Source organism: Salvelinus namaycush, chromosome 32, assembly GCF_016432855.1.
Source record: "Salvelinus namaycush isolate Seneca chromosome 32, SaNama_1.0, whole genome shotgun sequence".
Taxonomy (NCBI): Eukaryota; Metazoa; Chordata; class Actinopteri; order Salmoniformes; family Salmonidae; genus Salvelinus; species Salvelinus namaycush.
The window spans coordinates 16614496-16624228 of NC_052338.1; the positions used below are offsets into that span (position 1 = coordinate 16614496).

Below are 9733 nucleotides of genomic sequence, written 5' to 3' on the forward strand. Positions count from 1 at the left end.
TCTCTCACTCCTCTCCCCCTCCCTTCCCCCTCTCACCTCTCTTCCCTCTCTTCCCCCTCAACCCTCTCCCTCTCTCTTCCCCCTCTCACCTCTCTTCCCCCCTCACCCCTCTTTACATTTGACCTCTTAATCCTATTTGTTTCTCTCTCCATCTCGTTTTCTGTCCTCTCCCTGAACTAGACACCCTTGGGATGTTCCACTGCTCATCTCCTCCTTCTCAGGTTACTAATCCTCCCTCCCCCCCTCCCTCCCTCCCTCCCTCCCTCCCTCCCTCCCCCCCTCCCTCCCTCCCTCCCTCCCTCCCTCCCTGACCACATCCATACAGTACACAACAAACCCCCAGCAACTACCTCTGAAAAGACACTTCTAAACAGAAAGCCACCAGGCGACGGTTGTGTTGAAAGGAAATGCTATCTTTCTCCATCCCCTTCCTTCAGCAAGGACATACGATGCAGGGAAGCGATTAAGAGTGGGTCTACAGCAACGGCACACTGCTCAGGACAGCCCCATCACAACAATATGATGAATTCAAGAGAGGGGGCGGGATGCACACACACATACGCTGGCATGCACTACAAACGCACCCACACACCTGCACACAAGTTCACACTGGCACGCAAGTACACACAGACACAAACACAGATGCCTGCACACACACACACACACACACACACACACACACACACACACACACACACACACACACACACACACACACACACACACACACACACACACACACACACACACACACACACACACACACACACACACACACACACACCCTCAGCCATTCAGTATATTGTGTTTTCCTCTACCTCCTCTGTCTGCGCCTGTCACCTCCTTCCACCCTGATATTGTACAGACTGAGAGAATTCCATTCCTATCATTCACATACAGTACCAGTCAAAAGTTTGAGCACACCTACTCATTCAAGGGTTTTTCTTTATTTGTACTATTTTCTACATTGTAGAATAATAGTGAAGACTTCAAAACTTTGAAATAACACATATGGAATCCTGTTGTAACCAAAAAAAATTTAAACAAATGTAAGTATATTTTATATTTGAGATTCTTCAAACTAGCCTCCCTTTACCTTGATGACAGCTTTGGCCACTCTTGGCATTCTCTCAACAAGCTTCACCTGGAATGCTTTTTGATTTGTTTTTGGTTACTACATGATTCCATATGTGTTATTTCATAGTTTTGATGTCTTCACTACTATTCTACAATGTAGAAAATAGTCAAAATAAAGAAAAACACTGGAATTAGTAGGTGTGTCCAAACTTTTGACTGGTACTGTATATGGCTAGGCTACCCTGTTACACTAGGCCAGACCAGACCAGACGGACAGAGGAAATTCCTATCATTCACATACATTGCGAGGCTATGACGTTTCTAGTCTATGGCATTTCCCATGGAGGCAGCTGATATTGGACACATTTGTGGAATGAGAGAAGAGGACCCACAAGGAGAGGAGGGAGGGATTTGTATTGAAGAATGAATTCCAAGAGACAACTTGAAGTTACTCACCATCTGAGTGTCAGAAATAGCACTCTACTACAGCAGATAACAGACGCATACCAAATCTGGAGAGCTCTACTGAGACGCTTAGCAGTGTGCCTCCCAGATTTCCCTGGGATATGTCCCAAATGGCACCCTATTCCCTATGGGCCCTGGTCAAAAGTAGTGCACTCAATAGGGTGCCATTTGGGACAGTAACCATGATCTGAGGGGCTTCGTTCATTCTCGTAATTCTAACCATCTGACTATACAAAATGGCAGTCATGGACAGAGAATTGTTGTTGAGTAAAAACATGCAAACACTCGGGCACTTGTGAAATCAAAACTCTCCATTTGGTCTGAAAACCAAAACCGAATATGTTTTCTTTCTTTGTTTCTTTCTATACATCTTTAATGCAGCTGAAAGTTCTGTGTCTGTTTCATGGTTCCTCGTTATCAGTTCAGAGGAACATAGGGGACCTTCCCACTCACAAAGGAACAGAAAAAGCAAGGGGGGGAAAAAAGACATCTGTTCTTGAAATAACCTCTAATGGGGTAGATCATGGTACAACTACAGATCCATTGTGGGTACACAGACAGTACATAGCCTTGTGAATGTCCATCCCATTACAGACATATAGACTGCCTTCTAAGTGGCATCATAATTCCCTATATAGTGCACCCTATATAGTGCTCACTAAAGAACTCTAAAGCTAAAGATGTGTTTGGGCTGGACTCTACCTTTCTTAAAAACCACAAAGAGTCACTCATTGGCCCCATTACTAAGGTCACCAACACATCTATTGGTCTCGGGGTGTTTCCAAGGGCATGGAAGTCGACCATAATAACGGCCATCTTTAAATCGGGCGACCCTGCTGACGTGAGTAACTACAGGCCCATTAGTACACACCTGTGGTGTCAAAGGTTGTTGAAAAGTGTGTAGCAGAACAACTGATTGCCCACCTCAACAACAGCCCCTTCACATTACACTCCATGCAGTTTGGCTTCAGAGCGTAACACTCCACAGAAACGGCCAACTGCTTTCTTCTGGAAAATGTGAAGTCCAAGATGGACAAAGGGGGCGTTGTTGGGGCTGTGTTTCTGGACCTAAGGAAGGCTTTTGATACTGTTAACCATGAGATTCTCATCACAAAATTGTCCAAGTTCAACTTTTCCCCTGATGCCTTGAGATGGATGAAATCATACCTTGAAGGCAGAACTCAGTGTGTCAGAGTGAGCAATGAGCTGTCGCCCACTCTTAGCTATGATGTGGGCGTGCCCCAAGGGTCAATACTGGGGCCCCTCCTGTTCAGCCGGTACATTAATGATCTGCCTTCTGTCTGTACTGGGTCTGAAGTTCAAATGTATGCAGATGATACAGGGATATATGTGCATGCAAATAACAAATAACAAGCTGCACAAGAACTCACTACTGTAATGGTCCAGGTTACAAAGTGGCTCAGTGACTCGTGTTTGCATCTCAATGTGAAAAAGACTGTTTGCATGTTCTTCACAAAGAGGGCAACATATGCTACTGAGCCAGATGTCTATGTGTCAGGGGAGAAGCTCCAGGTGGTATCTGATTTTAAGTACCTTGGCATCATACTTGATTCCAACCTCTCTTTTAAAAAGCATATGAAAAAGGTAATTCAGATAACCAAATTCAACCTAGTTAATTTCCGATTTATACGAAATTGTTTGACTACAGAGGTAGCAAAACTGTACTTCAAATCTATGATACTCCCCCACTTAACATACTGCTTGACTAGTTGAGCCCAAGCTTACTGTACCACATTAAAACCTATTCAGTCTGTCTACAAACAGGCTCTCAAAGTGCTTGATAGGAAGCCCAATAGCCATCATCACTGTTACATCCTCAGAAAGCATGAGCTCCTGAGTTGGGAAAATCTTGTGCAATACACCAACGCATGTCTTGTATTCAAGATCCTAAATGGCCTGGCTCCCCCTCCACTCAGTATTTTTGTTAAACAGAAAACCCAAACATATGGCAGCAGATCCACAAGGTCTGCCATGAGAGGTGACTGTATAGTTCCCTTAAGGAAAAGCACCTTTAGTAAATCCGCTTTCTCTGTGAGAGCTTCCCATGTCTGGAATACACTGCCATCAGACACACATAACTGCACCACATATCACACTTTCACAAAATGCATGAAGACATGGCTAAAGGTCAATCAGATTTGTGAACATAATCCCTAGCTGTGTATTGCCGCTTTCCATGTTGTCTGTTGTCTGTAGCTTGTGAGGTGTGGAAACACTTTGTTGCTTTTATGAATTTTGTCTTGCTGCTTTTTGTTCAATGTTGCTCTGTCTGTATGCTACGTCTTGCTTGTCCTATGTTGCTCTGTCTGTATGCTATGTCTTGCTTGTTCTATGTTGCTCTGTCTGTATGCTACGTCTTGCTTGTCCTATGTTGCTCTGTCTGTATGCTACGTCTTGCTTGTCCTATGTTGCTCTGTCTGTATGCTATGTCTTGCTTGTTCTATGTTGCTCTGCGTGTGCTCACTGCTCAATGATTGTCTATATTGTAATTGTTTTTAATAACCTGCCCAGGGACTGCAGTTGAAAATTAGCCGGCTGGCTAAAACCGGCACTTTTACTGAAACGTTGATTAATGTGCACTGTCCCTGTAAAAATAAAATAATAAACTCAACTTACTTATACCAGGGCCCATTGGGGATAGGATGCCATTTGGGACGCTTGGGACGCAGCCATAGACTCTCCTCAGTCAAGTGGTCCTCTATCCTCTACCATGGAGTGTAGTATGTATAGACCACCTGCTGTGTGTCTGAGCTGACCTGTGTGCCATGACCAGACGACCATCAAGAGGCAGAGTAGGCTATATAGCTAGAGGGCAGAAGAAGAAGTGAGAGACTGTACTGACAGTCCATTGACCATGACAGGGCTGCCATTCACTGGTGTCAGAGTGTGTGTGTGTGTGTGTGTGTGTGTGTGTGTGTGTGTGTGTGTGTGTGTGTGTGTGTGTGTGTGTGTGGGTGTGTGTGTGTGTGTGTGTGTGTGTGTGTGTGTGGGGGGGGGGGGTCTGGGTCTGTGTGTGTGTGTGTGTGTGTGTGTGTGTGTGTGTGTGTGTGTGTGTGTGTGTGTGTGTGTGTGTGTGTGTGTGTATACATACTTAGTCACACGATGGACACAAAGACGCTACTTAGCCGCTGTCCTAAACGTTCTAATCACTTTTATAGAATTAGATTTCATGCATTTACAACTGTAATTCAGCAATGAATACAGTACATACAAAATGATTAATATGAGTTACAGATAGACAACACTCTTCACGGTCCATTGGGATCAGCTATGCCAGGATGCATGCATTAGATCGGACATGTCTCCCTCTGGAGAAGCAGTTGCTTTTCAAAGAGACAGAATATCTCTGGTATGCTTTATTGATTACCTGTAACATTCTTTATACAATGATAATCTCCCTCCAGAATGTGAGATGTCGGTATGTTTAGTGATTAAACAGCCTGATGAAGGTTGTTTGGCCAAAATGTTAGTAAATAAAATCCATTCAGTTGTTGGAAGCATCAAGAATACCAGTGTGAATTAGTTTTTATGCCCAGCAGTGGTAGACTGGCCACAGGGCAGTTCCGGCAAATGCCAGATGTTCTAGTCCATTTTTAGCCCAGTGGGCCAGTCAAAATGTAGGGTTTCGCACAAAATGTCCATTATTTGGCTAATAATGAGGGCCTTAAGACAAAAAATGGGCTGTTGTGTGTAAAATACACCGGACGATTTCTGGTACCAGTCCGTCCCTGAGGCTCAGTGACAAGGGCAAAAACCCTGAACAAGAAAGTGAATGTACTAACTAGAAGGTGAGGATCTCTGATCATTGATTATTCCTCCAGCAAGGACCTTTTAACAGAATGCACAAACACGCAGCCCTGGACCTCGCATTCACCGCCAAGAGACATACACAAGGGAGAGAGAGGGAGGGAGAGAGAGAGAGAAGGAAAGAGAGAGAGAGGTATTCGGCGGGGACTAAGCCCATTGTGCTGCATGACCATGAATGTTGTTTCAGGGTGGCAAACAGCCTCTCCTCTCCTCGCGTGCCCACATGCCTTTATTGACTAGCTTAATTAGAATATGAATAACTCATGGGTGGCTGAGCTCTCTCTCTCTCTCCGTCTTTCTCTCTTTATTTTCTCTCTCTTTCCCTCTCTCTGGCTCTCCATCTCTTTCTCTCCCTGCCTCTCTCTCCCAACCGTGTGGCGTGAGAGGGATGGGTTTGACACAATAACACCCCTCCCTCCTCCTCCTCTCCCCCCTTCCTCCACATCCCTTTCTTCCTCCCTTCCCCTGGCTGTATACAGACATGTATGACCATGAGAAAGGTGACCACACCCAAGGCCCATACATGAGGTTTAGCCAAATATATCATATAGATATTATACCATATGGACCAGTAGCTACTATCTACCATACGGATTAAATATATACTGTAGAGTAGATGTTCTATATAGTTTGAGGTTGAGGCTTCAGAGTTGCTTTGAAGGGCAGTACGTGTTTGAACATATTTAAACCCAATCATGGTCAGTGGTGGCCCTGTTTAATAGTATGGTTTTGTACTGTGATGGACTAACATCACGTTTGCCCTTATAAATCAGATCAGAGGGAAGCATCCATTGCGGTGACCTCTAAAATCTCCTAAGTATTGAGCTACACGCGTAAGGAGAGAGAGTGAGAGAGGCAGAGAGGGAAAATAAACAATCAGAAATGAACAGTAAACATAACACTCATTCTCTCTCTCTGGTTATCTTCCTGGGTGGCGGTTGGATAGGGAAGGAAGTTGGGGGTAGGGATCGAGCGGTTGGGGTGGGGCTAGAGCAGTTGGGGTGTGGCTAGAGTAACAAGTGAGACGGAAGTTGTTTCACCAACGCCTGCAGTGTGGGAGGCTCTATTGGCAACCAATCATTTGGGCTGTTTTTGTTTGATGTACGCGATTGTGACCAAAGATGTGACTGAAACAGGAACCAACTTTACCGCGATTCATGTATACAGTGGATATGTACAAATGAATGTGATATTTAAGGCTCTCTCTCTCACCAATTGATTGTACAATGTCCACATGCACTGAGTGTAAAAAAAAACATTAGGAACACCTGCTCCATGACATAGACCAGCCTGGTCTCATATACAATACGTAACATAGTAAATGTAAATCCGTAACGCTCAAATAGTATGATACTACTTACTACTTTTTAGCTACTTTGCAACTACTTAGCATGCAAGCTAACCCTTCCCCTAACCCTAACCTTAACCCTTTTAGCTATACGTTCTCCTAACCCTAACATTAACCCTTTAGTCTAACTCCTAAACTTAACCCTAACCTTAACCGTAATCCTAACCCATAGCCTAGCTAACATTAGCCAGCTAGCTAACATTAACCACCTAGCCACCTAGCTAGAATTCATAACACATCATACGTTTTGCAAATACATAACATATAATACGTTTTGCAAATTCGTAACATATTGTACGTATTGCAAATTCACAACGTATAATAAGAATTGTTATTTGTAACATACTGTATTATACAAAATGGGTTATGGATATCCACAAATTAATACATACCAAACGAAATGTAACGTATCACACCAAATGCTCTGAGACCAGGTTGCATAGACTGACCAGGTGAATCCAGGTGAAAGCTATGATCCCTTATTGATGTCACCTGTTAAATCCACTTCAATCAATGTAGATGAAGGGGAGGATTTTTAAGCCTTGAGGCAATTGAGACATGTATTGTATATGTGTGACATTCAGAGGGTGAATGGACAAGACGAAAGATTGAAGTGCCTTTGGACATGTTATGGTAGTAGGTGCAAGGCGCACTGATTTGAGTGTGTCAAGAACTGCAACGCTGCTGGGTTTTTCATGCTCAACAGTTTCCCGTGTGCTTCAAGAATGGTCCACCAACCATAGAACATCCAGCCAACTTGACACAACTGTGGGAAGCGTTGGAGTCAACATGGGCCAGCATCCCTGTGAAAATATTTTGACACATTGTAGAGTCCATGCCCTGACGAATTGAGGCTGGTCTGATGGCAAAAGGGGTTGAAACTCAATATTAGGAATGTTTTGTACACTCAGTGTGTATTTTCAGTGTGTGATATGTTTTTTTTAATAAACAATGGCAACTGCCATGTTGCACTGAGCCTTGCTGTTAGAAAACCACATTAGTGTCCCATTTTCGGCTGTCGCAGATGCACTTCCCCCGACTGCACTCTTCCACTTTCGTCTACAGTTGGTGTCTTTCGCCGTACCACTCAAACAAGGTCATAAGGTGCTAAATGATAAGAAACGTTTAGCATTATGTTTGGGTCAGGGAAGAGTGATATCAGGGCAGGCGGGCTGCTTTAAAAAATCACTTTTTATTTAACCTTTATTTAACTAGGCAAGTCAGTTAAGAACAATTTGTTATTTTACAATGACGGCCTACCCCGGCCAAACCCTCCCCTAACCCGGACGACGCTGGGCCAATTGTTTGCCGCCCTATGGGACTATAACAATCAATGACATACAGTAAGAGTACAGGGCATTTTAACAGGAAATAGAACACATTGCTAAGGGACTTCGAAATAGAATGACAACCTCCTTGACTTGAATGGGGACGCCTCTTCTAGTAACTCTATTACTATGTATCATATGATATTCAAGACAGGTTTACAGTATCATCCTCCTCTCCACTGTGTTAACTGAAATGAATACATTTACATTTACATTTTACATTTAAGTCATTTAGCAGACGCTCTTATCCAGAGCGACTTACAAGTACATACATTCATACTTTTTTTTTTTTTTTTTTTTTGTACTGGCCCCCCGTGGGAATCGAACCCACAACCCTGGCGTTGCAAGCGCCATGCTCTACCAACTGAGCCACACGGGGCCGTGTATAAAAGGAGAACAGCCATATACCAGCCAACGCAGGACAAAGGCTCTGTGATGACAGTATTGGTTAGTTACCACGGTGATAAATGGTTGATCCGTCTAGAGCAAAGTCTCTGAGGTCAAGTGGCTTGATGGGATCCAAAGGACAGTCATTTCAGAGTTTATGCTCTCTCTCAGCTGCACAGCTAGTGTGTGCCAGTCCTCACCGGCCTACTCTCCACAAAGGTGGCTTGCCTCGTCAGGTTATTGCCAGTGCAACATGAAGTACAAGCCATGTGTACATGTGCCTACTGTCCACACTAGGCTGATACAAAGCAATGTATTTCATTGGAATAAATTGTCACTTCATTATGTCATTTTGTCTAGTGTTCTCACAGGTGGTTTTCCAACAGTTTTTCCCCCCCTCCCATGACCTGTTGAGAGCCTTTTTCTCCCATGTTTTTTTCGGACCAGTTGCTTTTCGTTTGGTATCAGTTAACTGTGGATATAGCTAACTGGAGCTAGCTAACTGGAGCTAGCTAGCGGTGGCGAGGGAAGTGCCACTGTGCTTCGCGCCCTGTTGTGTCACCACATGCCTTTAAATTATTCAGCGCCACTCAAATATTGATATGGAAATCACCACTGTAAGAAATTGTAATAGAGACTGGAAACTAGTAATAACTACATTTCAACATAAGCCATATTTTATACAAAATACACATACTCCTCATTTCTCTTGGACATATGCTGGACTTATTAAGACACCAACCACACACACACACAACTCAGGGTTGGAGCTCAAGACAAAGAACTATCTCAGGAACCAATGGAACGTGGACACCAGGCCTGTTCAGGACTACCCAAGACCCAGATCGACCAATCGGAAGGCCAGACTCGCAGATCTACCTACTTTGCTTGTTGTCTATATAATACTGTACAACTGTTGAAACTACCCTCTTTTCCGGACGATTCCATAAGAATCAGACAGAAAGAGCCTTGCTGCAAGAGTTTACTAAGATATCTTTACATGTGATTAAACGGCCTTATTATAAAATTATCCACCTCGTCCTATTGTCTCCTCTTGTTCTCCTGTCAACAGTAAACGATTTATCAACAGACTTGGTAGCAGAGGATGGTTACATCTTTGAATTCGGCCCAATAGAAAATTAATCGGACAGGAGACGAGAGGGAGAAAGATTCCAGAGGAGAGGTGACCTTTTCGAGGGAGAATCGCGATTCAACCCACCCAGGAAACTGATCAGAGAGCTCGAAACTAATAAGGTAAGCAGATGCCTGTTTAATCAAAATCTGCATATTGTATTATAGC

At 43.8% G+C, this 9733-nt stretch overlaps 1 non-coding gene across 1 annotated transcript; it reads right to left on the minus strand.

Moving 5' to 3' along the window:
* Nucleotides 1–8351: 8351 nt before the first annotated feature.
* On the minus strand, nucleotides 8352–8427 carry trnaa-ugc. Its single transcript has one exon. It is a non-coding gene; the product is annotated as a tRNA-Ala (tRNA).
* Nucleotides 8428–9733: the final 1306 nt, after the last annotated feature.